The 21,884-nt window shown below is 39.7% G+C and overlaps 1 protein-coding gene across 4 annotated transcripts in view; it reads right to left on the minus strand.

Annotated features, from left to right (window-relative positions):
- Positions 1 to 15,331, minus strand: part of KCNJ16 (potassium inwardly rectifying channel subfamily J member 16) — a 53,458-nt gene extending 38,127 nt beyond the window's left edge. Inside the window, exons 1-3 of one of the 4 annotated variants that reach the window (XM_057318048.1) lie at positions 15,146 to 15,331; positions 14,509 to 14,604; positions 6,478 to 6,584 (exon numbers count right to left, since the gene is read on the minus strand). The gene's annotated coding sequence lies outside the window, so the exon portion shown is untranslated. The remainder of the gene's footprint in view (positions 1 to 6,477; positions 6,585 to 14,508; positions 14,605 to 15,145) is intronic. The other 3 variants (XM_057318050.1, XM_057318049.1, XM_057318051.1) reach the window with 3 other exon arrangements.
- Positions 15,332 to 21,884: the final 6,553 nt, after the last annotated feature.

The following is a 21,884-nucleotide window of genomic DNA, read 5'->3' on the forward strand; positions in this document are numbered from 1 at the left end:
CAGAGCAACTCTGTGTGATGTAACTAGAGATTCTGAGCAGAGTTAGTCAGAGCCCTGTGTTCTCTGTAAATACTGGAGTAACTAGCTTTTAATCTTTTTATCGACACGCAGCGTTGGTAAACAGAGATATGGAAACCTTCTGAAATAATGTTACATGAACTTGGAAGTCTAGTTTATAGCTAAATATTTCCCCGTCTTCCCAGGGAGGTAAGCTGCTTTACTAGCGTGCCTTCTGATTATAGACTAACCACAGTGACAGAAACCTTGTAGTTTCACACTTTAGGAACAGAAGGGCTTTTTAGGTTTTATTGTTTTTCTCACTGCCTAACCACCCCCCCCCCCGCCCCCCAAGTTTGGAATCCCACCTTTGGGAACTATGGAGAAAAATAAGCCACAAAAAACATGGCTTTGGGTGGTTGTTTCTCTTCAAGCTTCAGGAACTTAAACTGAAAGCAGGTAACTACTGCCCCCTTCCTGGTAGTTAAGACCCATGTACAAATTATGCGAGGCTCTCAATTCCATCTAAAAGCAAGAACTTGGGTGTCCAGTTGATGTGGCTTGAATACCACAATGTCAAGAACACCTCCTACCTAGCTCCCCCATAAGCCCCAAGCATACACCATAGTACCTGGCACACGGGAGGTATTGAACAGGTGTTCTCTGCTTTCGTAGGTCCAGGAAGAGGACTAACAGGGGAATCAAAGACAAATTGACTTAATTTGCCTGTCCATATCTACATACTCCATATGGCTACCTAAGACCAACTTCCATGTATTTGGGTGAACACAGGCTGAAAAATTTTTTTGAGTTTCAAAATTGAATTTATAGATTTTTTTTAAACTGAGGGTTTTTAAATTATTGAGCTATATATATGTGTGTGTGTGTAATTTTTTTTTTTTTACATAGCAAGGGAGTGTGAGCAGAATTATGGGAGGGGCAGAGGGAGAGAGAGAATCCAAAGTAGACTCCCCACCAAGTGGGGAGCACGGGGCTCGATCTCACAACCCTGAAATCATGACCTGAGCCGAAATCAAGAGTCGGACACTTACTCCACTGAGCCACCCAGGTGCTTCCAGATATATAAATTTTAAGTAATTCAAGCCATGTGACAAAATTCGGCCATTGGACAAAGCTATCGTGACACTACTATCAGAATCACATGGACAAACAACAAATAAAATGGTAGCGACAAAGACTGGTGCTGCCCCTCCCTGATTTTTAACTAAAAATCACACGGCTTCCTTCAATTTCTTTTCAATGTCAGCTACTGACTACTTCAGACAGAGCCAAAATATACCAGCCAGTTTACCCACCAAGTTAGAAAGAGTGGTCTCTCCCGGGTTTAGAGAAAATGCTGCGTTCAAGAAGGGCGATCAGTTCACTTCTGCTCTCACATTTATTGAATGAGTTGGAATTAACTCTTGCAGTAAAATTCAGTTCCGTGGGAATGTTAACATTTCTAAAGTGTCTGTCTAAAAGGTGCTGTGTGACATTTATAAGAGCTACCATTGACCCAACTAGAAGAGAAAACAGAAGTTCTGTAGTGGTGACAGGCCTTGGTCTAGACCACTGGTTTTCAAAACTTTGTATCTATCAGAATCACTTGGAGGGATCATGCAGAAGAGAGATGCTGGACTCCAGTCCCATAGCTGCTTATTCCGTCGGTCTCAGGTGGAGTCTGAGAATTTGCATTTTGCACAAGTCCCCAGGCGATTCTGATGCTGCTAGTCCTGGACCACAATTTGAGAAGCAACACAAGTCACATGTGGCAGAGTTTAGATTAAAACCCAGGTCTGTCTGATATTGAAATGCAAACTGACACCACCCTGAGAAGATACCTGTTATCCTCTTAAGATTTCTCCAGTGCAGACATGGAAGAGACAAGAAAGTTTGAGTACACGAAAGAGAAATGGATCTGGAGGCAAACCCCAGAGGGTGAGTTCCCCTGCCGGCTGGCCGTGGACCAGTCCATCCCTTCATTTGCCTGATCCTTACTATTTCCATCACTCTACGAAGAATTCTCTAGTATTCCCACTACTCTTGCAAAGGCACTGTGAAGACAAAATGTGGTCGTTGCTGCCAAAGCATTTTCTAAGCTTTGAAGTGCGACCACAAGTGTTGTTTTGTTATATTCATCAGGAATCAAAAAGAAAAAAAAAAGAAGAAGAATAAAGGTGAACCAAACAAGAAAAACAAAAACATGCCAGTGAATGATCTGGTCTTTAGTTTAAAAGCTGGGACTACGTAATAGGAAATGCCAGACACAACAAAGAAGTTTATTGGAACCTTCAGGAGTTCAGTGATCTTTAGGATGAATGCGCTAACAGTTTTAAGGGTAGGGCAACTGCCAAATTTTTTCTCATACTTTTTTTTCAACTTAAAAAGTAAATATTGTATTTCTTTAAGAGATGGCCTTATGATGAATACTGAAAAATGATTAATACATCATGTAATTATTAATTATTTGATTATTATATTTATATAATGTTCTTTGAGTCTTATTATCTAATGTAATTATTTTTGAAAAGTAAAAGTTTATGTTAGCAGCTTTCTTAGGAAGTGTAGTTTTCTTTCTTTTATAGAATACTGAAAGTATTCTATTTTAAAAAATACAATTTTATTATGTTGATGGTTGGTTTTTGTCTGCTGCTCTTTCTTGACAATATACATTTGACTTCATTTGTAATACATGGCCGAAACAAATGAAACCCAGGATTTGCTCTTCGATAAATGACTTCATCATTGTTATTCTTCACTGAGTAATTTTAATACAAGAGTAAAAACTGAGACTGCTTCTTCCTTCTCCATGAAAATTCTCATTGTAAATATCTGCATATCAAGAGCAGTAATTTCTAGCAAAATTAATATTGACTAGCAGTAAGAAAAAGGGCTATTTTCTATTAGATTAATGAAGGAGCGACTTTTTACTCTAAACTGAGAAATCTCTCAAGACCCACTGGGCTCTACTTTTATCTCTGTCTTTTCCCTCAAACAAATGGCTTATTTGATCTTAGTTCAATATTTGGTATTAAAGCCAACAGACTTTCATATGTCATTAAGACCATAAAGAATAATTGCATTTTCCCCCATCAATGAAATACTGCTTTCCTTAGACTGTGTGTTATCCTTGCTCAATGGAGTGAAATTCTTATTGATTCATGGTGTTAAAGTTCTGTTTGTGTTTATTCACTTTTGATGAAGATGACAAAGCCCTGTATTGGTGTGGCTGGGGTTCTGCACCTTCACTGGAGCACAGATATCCTCTTTTCTGTTTCTCGTTGGCTTGTTTTTATTTTTTTAAATGCCTTGACAGAGAAAGAACGATTTAATGCCTAGCATGCAAACTAGAATACTTCAAAGAAATCAATAATTACAGAATAGAGAGCAGGGTCCCATTGGTAGGGTTTGATTCTATTTTATCATTTCAGTGCCTGAGCATTTCTCATGCTTTCCTTTGGTGTTGTGTACAAAGGTTTCTTGAATGCTGGGTGTAAAATCCAAATTACGTGTCAATATCATTTAGCATTCTGAATCAACACACAGCTATGAATTTATGGAAAACTTAGGTTCTTTAGAGGGCACAGATACTAGGGATGAAGACTGCCTGGTCCAAAACCAGCTATGCCATTTATGAGCTGTGTGATCTTCGAAACATTGCATGGCCTCCTTGTGCCTGCTTCCTCATCTGTAAAAATGAAGTTCATCATGGAAATGGAAGGATTAATATCTGTGAAGCACTTACCATGGGGCACAGCATGTCATTTTTAAACAAAAATCAATCGGTAAATTGAAAATATTATTTCTGCAGTCAAGTGACAGACGTTCCTTTGTTATTGGTAGGGGAAACATCTCAGGAGTTTCTCCGTGTGGTCTCCTATCATTCATAGAAGACTGAGCAAAAATATCTTCTATTCATGACTTCAGTAACAGAACGTTTGGGTTGTGGAAACAATGAGGCCATGTCATCATTATGGCACTATCCTTGAGATACAGAGAAAACGTGAAGTCTCTGAAAGACTCAAAGTCTGCCTAACGAGACAGTATTGAAGGAAGAGAAAATGAGAAAGAGGGCTAAGTTGAAAGGGTGAGTCAAACACAATGTACTAAAGAGATAGCAGAGAGAATCTATGCAAGATGGTGCAGACTAAAAAGGAGTTTTCACAGGACAGATTGAGCATAACATTTTGAGGTTATTTCTCATTTTCAATGCTTTTTAAAAATTAATAGTCAAGGAACTTGGCTATCGGTTTAATGTGTCCCATATTCTCAGCTTAAAAGAGGGATAAGTTATGCTGAATCAGAACAAACATTGTCTCTGTGAGGAAATGGTCGGTGACTTAAATGAACAGGTATAATCTCACGAATGAAAGGATTTGGGTTAGTGTAGAAATTTGGTTGCTATCCATTCAGCACCACCACACTACTTAAGTGAAATACGACAAAGACAAGGGGATCTAAACTTACTAAGATATCTAGAATGAATTCATTCCCAGTGTTCACGCAGCCAAAGTGAGACTCTGAAAAGCCATTAAACCTTTACACTTCCAAAGCTCATTCATGGGCATTAATCTCACTTTTTGCTTGTAAAAGAGACAAAGCAGTTCTATTACAACATATACCAGAGTGCATTAAGACTCTCTTCTACCCCAGGGATAGCTATTTAGAGGTAGGAACTATGTCTCAATCACTTGTTTTATATTCTGAATGGCAAGTGTCAGGGGTGGTAGATTGGGATTGTACTAGTTTAGCTAAACTGGGACTACATGTTCCAGAATTCCATTCCCTTCATAGTTCCAGGTTAGCCTGGACCCCCTGGGAGACATTTTGCATGAGATTTGTAAGATGCACGGGAACCAACGGCCATATTCTTTTTATGTCAGAAGGTTGGCAAGGGCATGAGGCACTGTGATCATTCACAGAAGTTGTCACTGATTTGCTATCTCCTGTGATTGGCACGGGACGGGAGATCACCCCACAGTTTCTGTAGCTCCCTTCCTTCAGCTTCTATGGATCCTGGTTACATGATGGCAGGTACCAGCTTCTCCTGCTGGCCACCTTTATTATCTAATTGGAGGCTCAAGCATTGTGAGAGATGGGTATGAGCTCCATGTCATCCTGGTGGCTTCCAGCTCACTTTCCCTGGTTCTTATCTGTTGTCTTCCTTCACTCCACATGCATCCATCTTTCCAACTGCCTGCCTCGTGGCTTCAGGCTCCAGCACCAGATAAACACACACACACACACACACACACACACACACACACACACACTTAATAGGCTCAATTATAAATGTTTGATTACAGAAGCAGAACCACTAGGAAAATTCATATTTACTTTAAAGATGAGGAAAGTGATGATAGAGAATTAGTTACTGTCAAATAATAATAAATGTGTAATCATGGTGAGACTGAAGCCTTCTGATATTGAGCCTCAGGGCACCACTGCACCATGATGCCTCTATCTACTCATCCGTTGGTATGTAGGGTGAATTCCTAATTCCATCCTAAATCCACCATGAAGACCACCTACTCCATGAACAGAGTGGTACCAAGTTAACATCCCTGCAGTGTAGGACAATAAAGCACAAGAAATGGACAACTTCAGAAGAAGGTAGAGCCCTGATAAGCAATTATCAAATTCTTCGGGTCAGAGATAGTGCTCCTTATTGAAAAAACCTACCTTGCAACAAAACCAGCATCCTCTCTAAAGTAGGAAAGCATCACCAATTGGTTTGTCCTCTCTCTTCTCCATTCTTCCCAACTCCTATTAAATCCTCCTCCTTTCCCAGAACCTCCTTTCCCAGAACCTCCTTTCCCAAGTAATGGGGAACTAGTTCAGTCTTATGACTATAGTCCTGAGTGATTTGGGGGAGAAGAGTGGATGCCATAAATATCCTTCCCATGCCATTTACTATGTAGGTCATACCCACTTTTTCTATTCCATTTATTTCCACTCTGCCTTCACCATCACACTGAAAACTCTATGTGCCAACCACTCAGAACTTCTCATGTTCTTCCAAACATGGCAGGTTCTTTATAAATCAGGAAGACATTTCTTCTTCCTTTCAGCTCCCCTGAATTCCCCAGGCACAGCTGGTTTTTCTGCCTGTGTCTTCCTTTGCTAGGTTTTGATTTTCTCGATGGCAAGCAACTGGTAGATTTATCTTTATATACCTAGTGCCCAATAGGATGACCATTACTCACTGACTTAGAAGAATGGAGGTGCCATTTGTTCAGTTCAAGAAACCAAAGAGTAAAAGATGACAGCATTCTGTCCATTGAATGGCAATGGGTTTTCCAAATGCTATGATTTTGATGCCTACAACAACCATGTCCACAATACTGTACTAATGGTATAGCGATTACCATGGTATTTGTGTGTGTATAATTAGTATAGTCCCTGACTTTTCACACGAAAAGAAGCATGGTGACTCTGAACAGCTCTGTCTACAGGACACAACACTGGACTTCCACTCACCTCCTAGTTCTGCTCAGTCTGTACTCCGATGCTTCTGTTTCACAAGCTGCTACAGCAGATTATAACCAGATTCCATGCCGAAGGGAGAAATGGTGTCCCTGTTTACACTAGCAAAGAACAGGAACGATTTGATGGAATCATGCAGAAGAAACACACACAAAATAATCTGCCTATAGCGATATAATGCATGGAAACATTGTCCTGGTTTCCATCACGCTTAACTCCCATGAGTGGAAAGTACGATACATTTTGCTTCTGTTGGGTTTTGTTCGGGTCTGCTTGTTTGCGATTTTGCTCTCCTTAGTTTTATTTCTCCAAATGTTTCTTTAGCTTTTCAACTCCTGATGCAAACGGTGCAATCTTATCATCAGCACAATATTGTTAGTGAACACAACTAAATAAAACTTTAGTCATAAGGAAATGGAACCACTTTCTATTCCCACAAAGCCTAAATTTAAATATGTGTAACTTTGCTCAAATTAGTCACACCACTTTCTCCTTGAGTGTTACCTAACCACCCACAAGTTGGCTCAATTTTGACCCAAACAAAAGGCAAGCTAAGCACACAACTGGAACAGGCTTTTTGCTGTGACGATCCTGGTGTATGGCTCATACTCTTTAATGTCCTGGCACCTTCTCAATTTTAGTTGCAAGTCCGGGGAAGGATTTTACTGTGCCATCTATAAATAGAACTCAGTAGTACATTACCAGAAAGCTAGAAGGTCAGTTAATAACCTAAGAGCTCATCAAAGATGGCTGAGTGTGTCTTTCAGGTACGTGCTAGTTGGCGAGAGCTATTTTGCTCTTGAGCAACAGACCCAACGTGCTGGCTTCCGTCTAGGGGAGGCCTGAATCAGAGATCTACTGAACAATTTTTGTGGTCCAGCCATTATGCGAGGTGCCTTGTTTTGTGAGGTTACTTTGGATTATTTTCCCAAAGTAGAGACAGAATGTCCTGAATTACCCATTGTTTGGAAAAGTCTCACATGAGATGTGAAGAGTACATAGTCTTGAAAAGACTCGCCAAGTTTGTGGGTGAGTAGATATTTTTCTGGGGCAGAGCCAACTAACTAATCAAGTAGTAACCTAACCCAAGAATTTGGTCTCACAAAAATTATCCTTTAATAGTACTTCTCAAAATTTTCCATTAAAAGAAAAACCTGGAAAAAAAAAAAACCAGCAAGAGAAATGATTATGTTATCCTTATCCCTACCCCAAATCTTAGGGGTCTGAGAATATAACACAAAGGATTGGGCTGAAGCTCAATATATTCTGGTCTTAGGATTTTTCTTTAAAATCTATGCTCATTTTGAATTCTGGATATATATCTCAAAACACCTAAACTACAAAAGTAATTCTTTGAGCTGCTTATCAGTTAAATTATTTAATTCCTCTTAGTCTCAATCCAAATTCTGGAGTTAAATTAATGCTTCTGAAACGCACACCATGTTTATCTTGTGGCTTCTCATAGTTCCTGGCACATCGTTACTGCCATGAACATAGTCATTTGGAAGCAGGACTCCTACGCATGAAAAATAAACTGCATGCAAATATAGGAGAGAATATATAATAGCTGAAAAATATGGTGTAGAATGTGAGCTTAATGGAAGAGGAGACGATGCCGTTAGAAGGATGGACCACAGATGTCTTTTAAAGTAACCCGTTCTTTGTCTTAATTAAGAGAAATTACTTTCTCTTTGGCCAAATTGCATGGTAAAAAGCTGTAGCACTGAAAATGCTGTATTAAATTAATGGCTATGTCTCTACCCAAATGATCACATTTTCAGGCGTATCTATGTTGTGGAATTAAAAATGTAATAGCTACTAAAGTATGGTTCTTAGGTTCTTTTATGGAAACTGAAGCTTCAAACTTATAATATCTGTATGACAAATACAATCAGAGGGAAAATGCCCTATGTCACTGTGATGGTTAATTTTCTGTTTCAGCGTGGCTAGGCTCTGATGTCCAGGTGTTTGGCCAATCACCATTCTGGATGTTTTCGGGAAGATATTTGTTAGATGTGATTAACACTTACAATGTGTCCACTTTCAGCAAAGCAGATGATCATCCAAAATGTGTGTGGCCAGTGTCCAAGCAGTTGAAAGTATTAAGAGCAAATTTGAAGTTTCCCAAAGGAGAAGCAATTCTACCTCAAGATTGCAACATAAAAAACTCTGCCTAAGTTTCCTGCCTGCCAGTCTAACTAGCAAATTTTGGACTTAAGACTATGATTTCGGGGTGCCTGGGTGGTCGGTTAAGTGTCTGACTTTTGATTTCAGCTCAGGTCATGATCTCAGGGTCCTGGGATCCAGCCCCGTGTAGGGCTCTGCACTCAACAGGGAGTCTGCTTGAGGATTCTGGCTCTCCCTCTCCTTCTGCCCCTCCCCCATTTGTGTTTTCTGTCTCTTTCTAAAAATAAATAAATTAAAAAAAAAAAAAAGGACTGCAATATCAACTCTTACCTTAATTTCTAAACTGCCACCTGACCTATAGATTTCAGACTTGCCTTCCCGGACCATCACATGACTGATTCTTTAGAGTAAATCTTTTTCTGTCTCTCCTTCTCTATATAACCTATTGGTTCTGGTTCTCTGGAGAACCCTGACTAATACAGTCACCAAATGAAGGGAAAGAAGATGAGAAATGTAAGGCAACGAAAAATCTTGCAAAAGAGTTCATAGTAAAAACAGTATCTCAGGGGAGCCTGGGTGGCTCAATCAGTTGAGAGTCTGACTCTTGGTTTTGGCTCAGGTTGTGATCTCAGTGGGATTGAGCCCCAGGTTGGGCTCTGCTTGAGAATTCTCTCCCTCTGACCCTCCATCCCCCCTCCCCCGAACACAGGAGTGTGCTCTCTCTCTCTTTCAAATAATTTAATCTTAAACATACACACACACACACACACACACACACACACACACACAGAGTATCTCAATATTTAAACATTCTGATTTCTAAAAGGGCACCCTGAACAACACCCACATGCCCCAAAGAAGGTTATCCCCCCTAGTGCTTTCCTGAAGAAAGTTCAGTGGGTTGGTGTGCTAATCCTATCTTACTTTATCATGGTCCTTGGCCACTGAATTGCCCTTAATTATGTACAGACCTTTTTTTTCTTCCAGACTGAGGGCAGGGACCAAGTTTTTGCTATCTTTGTATCCAGTTTGAATAAAAGATTATTGATTGCATGGGAACATGGTTCTACGTTAAAATGGAATATAATGAAAAATTAAAATTCACCATAATAAAAAATGATTTTGGTCATGTTTCCTCGAACATACTCTTTTCTGAAAAGAAAAGAAAAGAAAAGATAGCTGAATGTTTGCTTTTAAGTTAAAAGAACAGACGAGATCGGGCATGTTCAGGGTGGTATGGTTGTAGACAAATCTTATGGAATATAATCTGAAGCCATGTAACCATTTGAAGTCTTTACAACTATATTCATGTAAATAAAATAAAATTAGTATTTAACGTGAAAATCACATTTATTTGGAATTGTCAAGTAAATCTACTTTGGGGCTGTTTCTTATTCAGATTGTCTTTTCCCAAATTTCCTTTCTGTGGACAGTTTCAGGTCTACTTTTGAGAGAAAGTGACTGTGGAGCCAAGGTAGCTGGAATAAGTTGTGTATAATAGTGAAAAGCCCTTTAGAATGCTATGTACATTTTGCTTCTGAATTCTGGGTTTCAGAGTGGAAAACCCTGGAGGAAAATAGTTGACCCCATCTTTTTCATGCAAGAGCAGCTATAAAAAAATAGTCATTCACTCCTTACATTTTAATAACCACAAAGTCCAGGGTACATACGGCCTAAAGGATGATGATGAGATTTCTCCTCCAAGACCTCTGAGGCTAGCCAGCTGAGAAAGCAGGATGCAACTGTCTCTACATCGGAATCCTTCAATGCGATGCATTTCAGAGTGTAGACAAGACATTTTTTCCCCCTGAAGCTGAGCTCTCCGGCCTAGCAGCCTTAACCAAAAGCAACCTATCTGGGTTTATTTCAATGCTAATAGATGCTATGGACTAAATGTTTGTGTCCTCCCAAAATTCATATATCGAATCCTAATCCCTAATAGGATGGTATTAGGAGGCGGAACTTTGGGGGAGGTGATCAGGTCATAAGGGTGAAGAATCCCTCATGAATGGGATTAGTGCCCTTATACAAGAGACCCCAGAGAGCTCTCTTGCTTTTTCTGCCATGTTAGGGTCCAGTGAGAAGATGGTCCTCTGTGAACCAGAAAATGGGTCTCACCAAACACTAAATATACTTGATGTTGAACTTCCAGCCTCCAGGACTGTAAGAAATAAGTGTTTGTTGTTTAAGCCACCCAATCTGTAGTATTTTAGATACAGAAGCCTTAGTGGACTAAGACAAAATGCATCCCAGAAGGACTGTTTGTTTAGAGTCCTTATTCCCATGGTTTCCAACCAAAGGACCATTTGAAGATGCTAAGACTGATGGATGACCTGCTGGTCATTATTTGCTAAAAGCTTAGAGAAGAGCACATCTTCGCCAGGGGAGAGGCATTTGGAGAAAGCCTTCTAGAAAGCCTTCTAATACTGTTTATTGCCCAAGAAAACTAGTTTTGCTTTGTAGTCCCTTGTCTGGTGGCAACAGCTGGCATGGACCAAGGAAGGCCTGGTTTCTATGGTAATGAGATTCATGTGCTCCTTACAAGTCTCGTTTGGTGAGCAGGTGATTGACCTCAGCATAACTGATACTAAGATGCCTTTCTATTATTCCATTGGTCAAACTAGAGGAGCCATGTCTTTATTTACCCTCATCCCCACTTCTGTATTTTCTTCATCCACATCACCTACCCACCCTCTACAATGCTCTTTCTCACTGTCTTTCTACCTATTCAAATTGATACCTCCCTGTGGTCCTTTATAACTTCTCAAAAAACCATCTCTGACACATTTCTCTTGCAGAATTCTCTCCATTCTGGAAAAAAAATCTGGCACATCCACATGACCTCATCTACAACTACTCTTCCCATTGCAACTTTGTTTCAGCCACATGGACCCCCTTGCCATCTCTCAACATGCCAGGCACTCTCAGAGCCTTGCACTAGCTGTTCCATCTACCTGAACACTGCTTCTCCAATGTATCCATATTGCTCACTTCATTACCACCTCCAGGTCTTCAATCAAATATCACCTACTATGGGAAGCTCCCTTTGACAATCCTATTTCAAAATGTAGAGCTGTGATAGGCAGCTTTGAAGATGGCTCTCTAAGATCCCTGTTTCTTGGTGTTCATGTTCTTGTGAAATCCCCTCCCCTTGAGTGTCGGCTGGAATAAGTGACTCACTTCTAATGAATAGAATTTGGCCAAACTGAGGGGACATCACTTTCAGGATTAGGTTTGAAAAAGACTCTGTCTCTGTCTTGTTTACTTGCTGCTTGCTCTAATGGAAACCAGCTGCCATGTTTTGAGATATTTTATGGAGAGGCCCACATGGCAAGGAACTGAGGAAGGACTCTTGCCAACAACTAGTGGAGTACTGAGGCCCCCCCATCCAACTGCCCCAAAGGAACCAATCCTGCCAAGTACCATGTGATTGAGCTTGGAAGAGAATCCTCCCCCATGCAAGGCTTGAGATGGTTAGTCCCAGTGGACACTTTGACTGTAGCATGTGATCCAGTGGACCCAGATCAGCCTGGATTCCTGACCCAGGAAACTGGAGATGACAAATGATGGTTGCTCTGAGACACAGTTTTGGGGAAATTTGTTACACAGCAATGGATAACGAATACAATACTCTCACTCTTCCAGCCCCCATCCCCAGTAATTCCTTCCTCCATCATGTTTTCCTCTGTACTGCTTATCACCACTAACATGCTTTTAATTTTACTTCTTGATATATTCCCCCAACATCAACTATAAAATGTAAGATTCATAGAGGCAGGAATTTTTGTCTTTTTCTTTTCATCAATATGTCCTTTTCATCAATATATGTCTAACCAATGCCTGGCACAGAGCAGTCAGTCAATAAATATTTGTTGAGTACATGATATATTATGCATTGACAAATTATTTTTCCTCCTTCACTAGTCTTAAATTCCCAAAGAAAGTGGTTTCACCCATTAAACAATTTCCCAAGCGAACCATGGGCTTTAGAACATTTTGTCACTTAATAAATATTTGCTGAGAGAATCAATCAATGAATAAATCAGAGAAAAATGTCTCTTGTTAAGTGCAGTACCAGTTAAATTAGGGAAACGACAGGATGACCCATTATCTCTATGTCAGTGTTTTATAGGGGTTAAGGAGCTGAGCCTATGATGGTAAAAACAAAACAAATTTAAAAAAGAAAAGAAAAAAGAGAGAGAGAGAAAGAATTCTGGAGTTAGCTTTTCCACAAACAAAATGTAGGTCATTGTCTTCCTAAGAAAATTAACTTATTTCTTTCCCATTATCCAAAAAAATCTATTAGTGGAAAAAACAAATAGAATTTTCTCCATGCTGGAAGAACTGCTTTTACCAATGCGACGTAAGTAATTGCGTATACCTGGAAAAGAAGAGCAGTGCTAGCCATTACTCTGTAAACAGAATCAAGGCAGATTCTTGAGGGCTAAGGCTTCAGTCATGTTGAGCTACAGAGCTATGATGATAGGCTCCCAGGTATGTTAAAAACAATATCCATGGACAAGACATCACTCACAGGTTCATAGGAAGAGGGTATTGGTGACCTACATGTTCTCTGCCATATCCATGCACAAGGACTACACATGAGAGATCTTTTGGGGGCATTTCCTCTTTGCCCTTTATATCAAGACTGTTAACTCTCAATATTCATCAGATCAGAAAAGGGATGGTATTGTGTAGTAATGGGAAGCACGCACATTTTATTCCTAAAGTTAGGTTCGAGGCTACTGTTCCTAGAACAAGGAGGTAACATAGGATACTTGAGGATAAATTCAAATGGGAGAAAAGCTGGACAGTTTGTTCAGATAATGGGTTTTATAAATTTGAAAAAAGGGTTTATCTAAATATATGAGTTGTTTTGGTACCAAATATTTGCTCTAAATATCCTTTATGTGTCTATCATCTTCCCTAAAACTATGTTTTTTACCAATTCCTAATTTTCAACTGATATCCAAGCCTTCACTTGAACTCACCACTAATATATATAAAATGGAAGAAACATAGTTTTCAATATCCTTGAAAACTCTTGCTCTCTTGCAAGTCAAAATATACTTATTTAGGAAAATGATTTCAAATAGCATCCTACTCAAGTCTTTTCTTCCAATGTCAAATGTGGTCACGATCCTGTTTTGAGTGAGACTAATGTCTTGAATTTACCACAACTCTCATGTTCTAAAAATAATCGTAAGCAGGAGTTACATCTACCAGTTACCTCCAGTTCCTCACTGTGTCTTCCTCCTTCTCTGTCTTTGTCTCTGTCTCTGTCTCTCTCTCTCTCTCTCTCCCTCTGCTAATTTGAATGGACGTGAACTCTGGACCCTGTTCACTTAAACTTCTTTTTAGCTTCATTTCAAGAACTCCTTAAATGGCATTCTACAAAACAGCTGTAGTTTAGGCCCTTCATGTCACTTTACTGGTTAAGATCTGACACAGAGGACAGCTGGCCTACGGTTTCCAAAGTAAAGTGGCAAAGATACTTTGATCTAGTCTTTCTTCCCAAGGCTCTGACTCGCCTAGCTGTAACATTAATGCTCAGCAGAAATATTCCATCCAGGTCTAGTTTCCTACGGACCTTTCAGTTCATATGCTCATCTAAGAGCTTAATGCACCTGATCAAAATCCACCTGGTTGGTAGAAAAGTTCTTGTTTCCACCTGTACCTACTGCCAAGAGACAATCCAATTATATACAATAGAGAATTCATAGTTTCCAGAGGGCAAAGATCAACATGTCCACATTTGTCTCAGTAAACACCCAAGAACAAAATTTCTAAGATTTCAATGCACGAGGGGAAAAAAAGCTTTAGAGAAATTAAAGTCAACACAACAGAATGAAATTCTCTACTTGCAATTTATGTTAAAATAAGTCTAGAACTGGACACCTGGCTGGTTCAGTCGGTAGAGCATGCCACTCTTGATCTTAGAGCTGTGAGTTCAAGAGGCAGCTTACTTGAAAACAAATGGCCTCACACAGGCAACTGGAAAAAAGAGGAGGATTTTAAAATAAGTCTATAACCGTGGATGTTTTTATTTCCTCTCATATCATTATTTACAATTCTCGGAAAAAAAATTAACCTATTTTTCCTGAAGTTTTTTGAAGGGGTGTGGAAAAGCATACTTCAATGCTTGAAGCGATATATCCATAAATGCCTATACACTTACGCAGGATGCAATAATTTGCTTTCCAAAGAAAGTATAGAATACCCCATCTGGTATTGAATATGGAATCCAATAAAGTCACTTTTAGATATCTACATATATAGTGTCATGTAAAAGCTGTTTAATAAACTCTGTAAAGACCAATTGGAGAATACTTTTGACCAAAGTTTCAAAAGAACTCAAGGAATATGAAAGCACTTGCATAGGAAATTAAATTATCTTAGTTGCCTTTAACTCAACATTGACATTGACATTGCTGAGCACAGAACACTGCTGCCCCTTAAACAGAGGCCAGCGTGAACAAAGAAAGCACAGGCTGAATGACTTTGTATAATAACAAAAAAAAAGAGCAATGCTTACCTTTATTCACTCTCCCTGCAGAGGATCTATGAGCTGGGTGCTCCCAGCTGAGCAATGGTAAAAATGTTCTTTAGTTAATAATAAAGGGAAGAAAGACTCCAGACACCAAGAACCTGAGTTAACCATTGACACAGGTTTGTTCCTACAGTTCCACCTGAAAATCTACATAGGGAGCCCTCGGCATCTTATAAAGCAGGCGACAGCCGGTCAGCTGAGACAGAGGTTACCTCACCGCCTCTGGAGGAGGTACAGCGTGAAGGGCGTTCAAGCATACCCTGACTAAGTTTTCACCAGGTCAGGGATATAAAGAAGGAAGATTTCCTGGGCCAGAAATATATTCAACAAATATTGATAAACAGGGTTGTTGAGAGGTGACCTATGGAACACTCCTACCCAATGCAAAGAAATCCTTTTTACCAGAACTCATTGTCTACCTCTTAGCAAGCGAGGGCTGAGATCCAATGCCAATGAAAACTGAGACAGGACAGCTAGAAATAGCTAAGCATCCATTCATTCCTTTATTCAATGTTACCCTGTGCAGCCCAGTTCCAAAGAACTAGCCTAGCATCTTTGAACCAGCCCTGATAAATGGAAGGCAGAGATTGAGGCTGGAGGACCCTCCCTCCCTGAACCCCAAGGATCAGAGCTTAGGACAGAAATGATTAATAAAAAACACAGGCTGTGGTTCAATTCCAAGATATGCAGTCTGATAGTTACTCTGCCCCAGCAATAGGTCCTAAGAGATGAAATGAAATGGTGAGTGGTCATGTGATCAAGCTAGTTGACCAGAAGTCAGGAAATTGAATAAGCGAAGAGGTGGCTTTAAAATGGTTGAGTCAAGAGAAGGTCCAGAAGAATGTGAAAGGCAGCCACAAGAAACTGAAGAAATAACAATCCCAAGCTCTTCAGAACCTGGGGAGCTGTACCCAGAAGAGCTCAAAACGAAGACTGTGTAGGCAAGGAATTCATATATTTCTTTACTTCGAAGAGCATTGGTAGCTAGGGGATCTAGGATGCCCCATCCAGTTTGGTCAGCCCTCCAAATTTAGGGGGTCATTTCTGGGTTCAGACCATAGTTGCCATTTTGGGGTTTTTAGTTTTTGTTTCCATTTTTAAAAGCATGAACCCTTGAGGAAGCAAGATATGGATGGATATTTAATGTTAGTGCTGTCACTAGGTTTGTGATATGGGGAGCTATGTACGCTGTCTGCATCCCAGCTGCCTCAGCTGTAAAATGAGGATGATAATAATAAATACAAGACCTACCTTAAGAAGATAATTAGTGTCCCCAACCTGCTAGCTATCATTAAGGATTTGACATTCTGATGGGAGCACTGATTTTCAACCTGCTACACAGGACCAGGCAGAACAGTCTGAACCCTCTAAAGGAGCTATCTTTTCAATTACCAGTAAATGTCAGGGAAGTGATGGACACAGAGTTGCCTCTTCTGCAAAAAAATCTGAATACCAGGGAAACAGGACATGTGCATACGAGTCAAGGCAATTTCCACTATGGTTTATCCACAATGAGTCTGACTTGGTCGTTTAGTGAGTATTTTATCACTTACTCTGCTTGATTCCTTCCTTGTTTGAAAGCTGAGCTCCCTTTGTTAGCATTCCATCTGAAAGAACTTTTACAAGAACACCATGATACACGTAACACCCTCCGCTCTGCGAGGACCATTTCAGGAAAGGTAGCTTTGTTTGGGTGAGTGGATTGATCTGAGAAAATGAGACATCTAAACACAGCCTAAAAAAGACTGCAGGGAAGAGCAGGACAGAAGGCAAGATAGAGAAATTGGATGGTTTCCCAACTCCAACTGAGTCAGAGAATCACAGCGTGGCTTCATTCCTTTGTTTGAAGTAAATTCCCAGAACACCAGACACACCCATACTCACATGTAAGTAGAAAAACACTTTCTAAAGCCAGATGAAAATGATATCTGGGTTGGCTTTTCTGTTGCATGTCTATGCCTCCTAAATCCACCTTAACTGAAAATTAACTTCACTGAAGGTCACCTTTGGTGAACTGTAATCCTCCCTGAAACAGAGAGAGACACCAAGGCAAATCAAAGGGGCAAATTTGTGTTAAGATTTGTCAGGCAACGAGATGATGAAAGGATTCATTAATAAAGTGTAAAAACTTTAAGTGATAAATAATTATCTTTTTCAATAATTTGTACTTGATTGCTCTTCAATGATTTTAGTTATGGCCTAAAAAGGAGTTAGATTATACAAAGAGGCTACTTCTTATGTAGAAGTGTGGTGTTATCACTCTAGCTCTGTCACTGGAAAACTGTTTTTGTTTGTTCAGCCTGATTCCTGTTTTTGTCAGTCCGTGAGCTAAAAATCATTTTGCCATGTTTAAATGGTGGGGGCACAATTAAAAGAAGAAAACGATTCTGTGACATTTGGAAATCATATGATATTCAAATTTCAGGGTCCATAAATAAAGTTTTATTGGAATACAGCCACACTCATTCATTCCCATATTGTCAATGGCTGCTTTCACTCTTTAACAGTAGAGTCCAGGGGCCCTTCGAGCTTCAAGAGAGACCATGTAGCCCTCAAAGACTAAAATATTTAGTATCTGGCCCTTCACAGAAAAATGTTTGCCAATCTCCACGCTAGCTAACCCATACAAGTCACTATTCTCCAATGACAATGTTCCTCTTTTCTGATTAATGATTAATACATGGTTAACTCACAAGTCAACTCTATAATCTAAAATCTTATCTTTCTATCATACAACCCAGCAATCATGCTCCTTGGTCTTTACCCAAAAGAGTTAAAACTTTGCCCACACAAAAACCTACACATTGGCATTTAGAGCAGCCCAAACTTGGAACCAACCAAGATGTTCTTCAGCTGGTGAATGGATAAGTAACCTGTGGTTAAAGCATGGAGGAATCTTAAATGCATATGACTAAGTGAAAGAAGCCAATCTGAAAAGGCTACAGACTGGATGATTCCAACTATATAACATTCTGGAAAAGACGAAACTGTAGAGACAGTGAAAAGATTTGCGGGAGGGTAGCATGGAGAGATGAACAGGCCGAGCACAGCGAACTTTTAGAGCCGTGAAAATACTCTGTATGGTTTCATAACAACGGATACATGTCATTATGCATTTGTCCAAACGCACAGGATATACAACACCAAGAATGAGTCCTAAGTTAAGCTACGGCTGTGGGGTGATTATGATGCGTCAACATAGGTTCCTTCTTAAAAAACAATGCACTGCTCTGGTAGGTGATGTTGGTAACGAAGGAAGCTATGCATGAGTGGGGGCGGGGACTACATGGGAAATCTGTACCTTCCCTCAATTTTACTTCGACTTACAACTGCTATAAAGAGCTAGACATCTTTTTAAAAATCCTGTCTTTCCTTCAAGGTGCCTTTTCCTAACTCCGTCTCTGTCTACTGTAAACATCAACTTATATTTAAAAAATAATTTGAAGAAAAATACTATTTACGTTATTAAAAAAATACATCAAACCAAACCCATTAGGTAGTTATATATAAATATCTGAACTTAAAAAAAAATAATTTGAAGAAAGAACATACTTTTTAAAGGCACTTCCCTTTCAGTTTATATATTACACTCCTTTATTGAACATCTCATCTCATTTACTGAATTCTATTTTATTTATTTAATTTTAAGATTTTTATCTATTTATTTGAGACAGAGCATGTGAGCATGAGCAGGGCGGAGGGGCAGAAGGAGAGGGAGAAGCAGGCTCCTCACTGAGCAGGGAGCCCGACAGGGTGCTCCATCCCAGGACCCCAGGATCATGACCTGAGCCTAAGGCAGATGCTTAACCAACTGAGCCTCCCAGGAGCCCCTCATTTACTGAATTTTAAATACTAGTGGATAAGGATTGATTAAGTCTTACCAATCTTTGAATCCAACAAAGCATCTAGCAGATAGATGTGACACAGAAGATGATAAGTGATGAATGCTTTTCTTAAAAAAGATGCTATATTTGGAGGGGTCAAACCCTTTTTTTTTTTTTTGAACTCCCCTGGACTCCTTTCTTTAGTCCAAGGTCTTAATGAGCTCCCCTATCATTCCTTGTCCATTTCCCACTTGTCCTGACACCGAAGACCCTCTTGCTGTCCAGATACTCTACCCAACATCATAATTACTAGAAGGTGCCTACATTTTTGGTTTTGTTTTTTGTTTTCTCTTCATCATCCCAGCTCTCAAATTTTTGTTTGTTGTGTCTCATTTCACTTGAAGGAGTCTGATGTGCTGCGTTCTAAGCCCTCTAGAATATACATGATAAGAGGCAGAGGAAAACAGGGTAAAAAGTTAATCTGAATTTGCTTTCTTTAGGAGCAATCCAGTCCAACATTGTTATAAGATGAGATACCATATTTCAACAAATGATTTAAATAAAAATGATGAAGGTGACTGTATCAAAAAAGGCTGATATATTGAATCATGCAAACAGGTTAAAAACTGCATGGTCCTTCCTAGAAGCAGAAAAAAATGGGAAGAAAAACCTTTAAAAATCTCTCCCGGATATTAAAGTTCTATATGCTTATTGGAGATAATACGAGTAAGAGTGCAAAGAAAGCAATAAAGATTGATCACAAGCCTCAGTGTCCTTTGGTAAAATGATTTGCATGCTTTTCCCCTCTTGTTTTAAGATAAAATTGAGTTTCCAATTGTATTAGCAATTTTGATTCTTGTTTTTTAACCTTGGTCAAGGACCTTTTCTCTGAACATAACAGAATGCATTCCTAACCTTGGAATTCCCAACATCCGGAGATACAAGTCAAGCCAACCTTGGGGAGCCTGTGGGCTGGCTTCCCAGTACCCCAGTCCCACCCACATTTACGGGTATGGCTGATACCATGCTGTGGGCATTAACTGAAATCACGCCTGGAGAGAGCTTTATGAACTGTCAAACAGGCCACAGATGAGACCAACATTGGAAGGTGTGCCCAAACATTACGTAAATCCTACTCCTTTGCAAGAAGCGCTTGTATGTCCTCTCCTCAAGGAAGCACGCCTTCTGAGGGAAGGGAATGAGAATTGCATCAAAGGCAGCTGACTGGATTTCCAAAGACACCCTCATTTTAGAGACAATTTTGCTTTCATTGATTCTCTTATTTTGCTTTTATTGATTCTCTCTTTGTCTATCTGAGGGAAGATGTGAGGTGATACCTGGATACTTCAAGCTCCAAACCCCTAACTAATTTCCTTCCCACATGGACGACTTCACTAGGAGATACTTGCTGGAGACCCATTTACCTGCACAGTTCCTTCACTTTTTCCTCACTTTTCCTCCTGGAGGCAGAATCCCGTCCTTCTCTCCTTGTGCCCTTTTGTCCTCTTGTCAAACTTCAGGAATGAATTACAGAAAGGAAGGTTCTTGTTGCCTCATTCCCTTCCGAGACATTTTTTTTTCTAATGCTTTCCTTCCCCCCAAAATAAGAATTAAAAGTGATATTTCACTTGACAGCTGGTAACTAATCCCACCTTAGCAGGAAGGAGAACAGGAAGCCAGCAAAGGAATTTTCCATTCCAATGTCCCTTTCAATTTTTTTCCACATCAGGTACTTTTCAAAATCTAGACGTTTCCAGTGAGTCTGTATATCTTCTTGTTTTGTCTACCGGAGTCACATGTCCTTTAACTTCTTCTGTGCCGATGAAAAACCTCACCAAACTGATGTTTGTAATTGAAGGAGGGAGAACTTGAGAGCTTTTGAAATTCCAAAGGGAATAGAACTGAAATGGGATTCCTTGGCTTATGCAAACGGGATTTTTGCTTTTGTAAAGATAAAGTTCACCCAGCGAGTCCCTCAAACCACACATCAAAATGTTTCATATTTGTAATGAGAACTACAACTTCGACTCCTGAAATAAGTCTCTGCTCAACTATCTCCCCTGCCAGACTGCCTTCCTCCCTCCTTTCCTGCCTTCCCTTCCTTCTTCTCTCCCTCCCTTCCTTCCCCCATCTCTTCCTTCTTCCCTTCCTCTCTGTCTGCCTCCCTCCCCCATTCATTTCTTTCCTTTCTTTTCTGTTTCAATACTAAAGGGTTCTGTGCATTTTAATATGTTCTGAGCCTTCCAGAATGTATATGATAAGAAGCAGAAGAAAAAGGAAAGAGCCAAGGAAAGTTGACTTGAATTTGTTTCTTCAAGGAATAATCCTGTTCAACATTTTCATAAGACAATGCACGATATTCCGATGAATGATTTTTTAAAAGATTTAATTTATTTATTTATTTATTTATTTATTTATTTATTTGAGAGAGAGAGAGAGAAGATGCATGTGTGCACGAGCTGGGGGAGGGACAGAGGGTGAGGAAGAGAGAGAATCTGAAGCAGACTCCCCGCTGAGCACAGAGCCCAAAGTGGGGCTTGATCCCAGGACTCCCAAGATCATACCAGAGCCAAAATCAAGAGTTGGTTGCACAACCGACTGAGCCACCCAGGCTCCCCTCAATGAATAATTTTTTTTTTAATGATGAAATTATAGTTTCCTAAAGTGGATGATTTGGTACAAAATCTGAAAGAAATATATTCATTTAATTGGTATCATTTCAAATGAAACACTTTAATTAAGATGATGTCTACAGCAACATGTTAACTTCTGTATAAGTAGCATCTAACACTGCTCTATGTTTTTCTGAAATTTTTTTTTCTGAAATTTTGAAATTTCCAAGTGCATATTTTTACTGAAGCAGTAATAATTAGACCTAAATAAAGGCAGTAAGAAACATC

Source organism: Ursus arctos, unplaced genomic scaffold, assembly GCF_023065955.2.
Source record: "Ursus arctos isolate Adak ecotype North America unplaced genomic scaffold, UrsArc2.0 scaffold_24, whole genome shotgun sequence".
NCBI classification, from domain to species: domain Eukaryota; kingdom Metazoa; phylum Chordata; class Mammalia; order Carnivora; family Ursidae; genus Ursus; species Ursus arctos.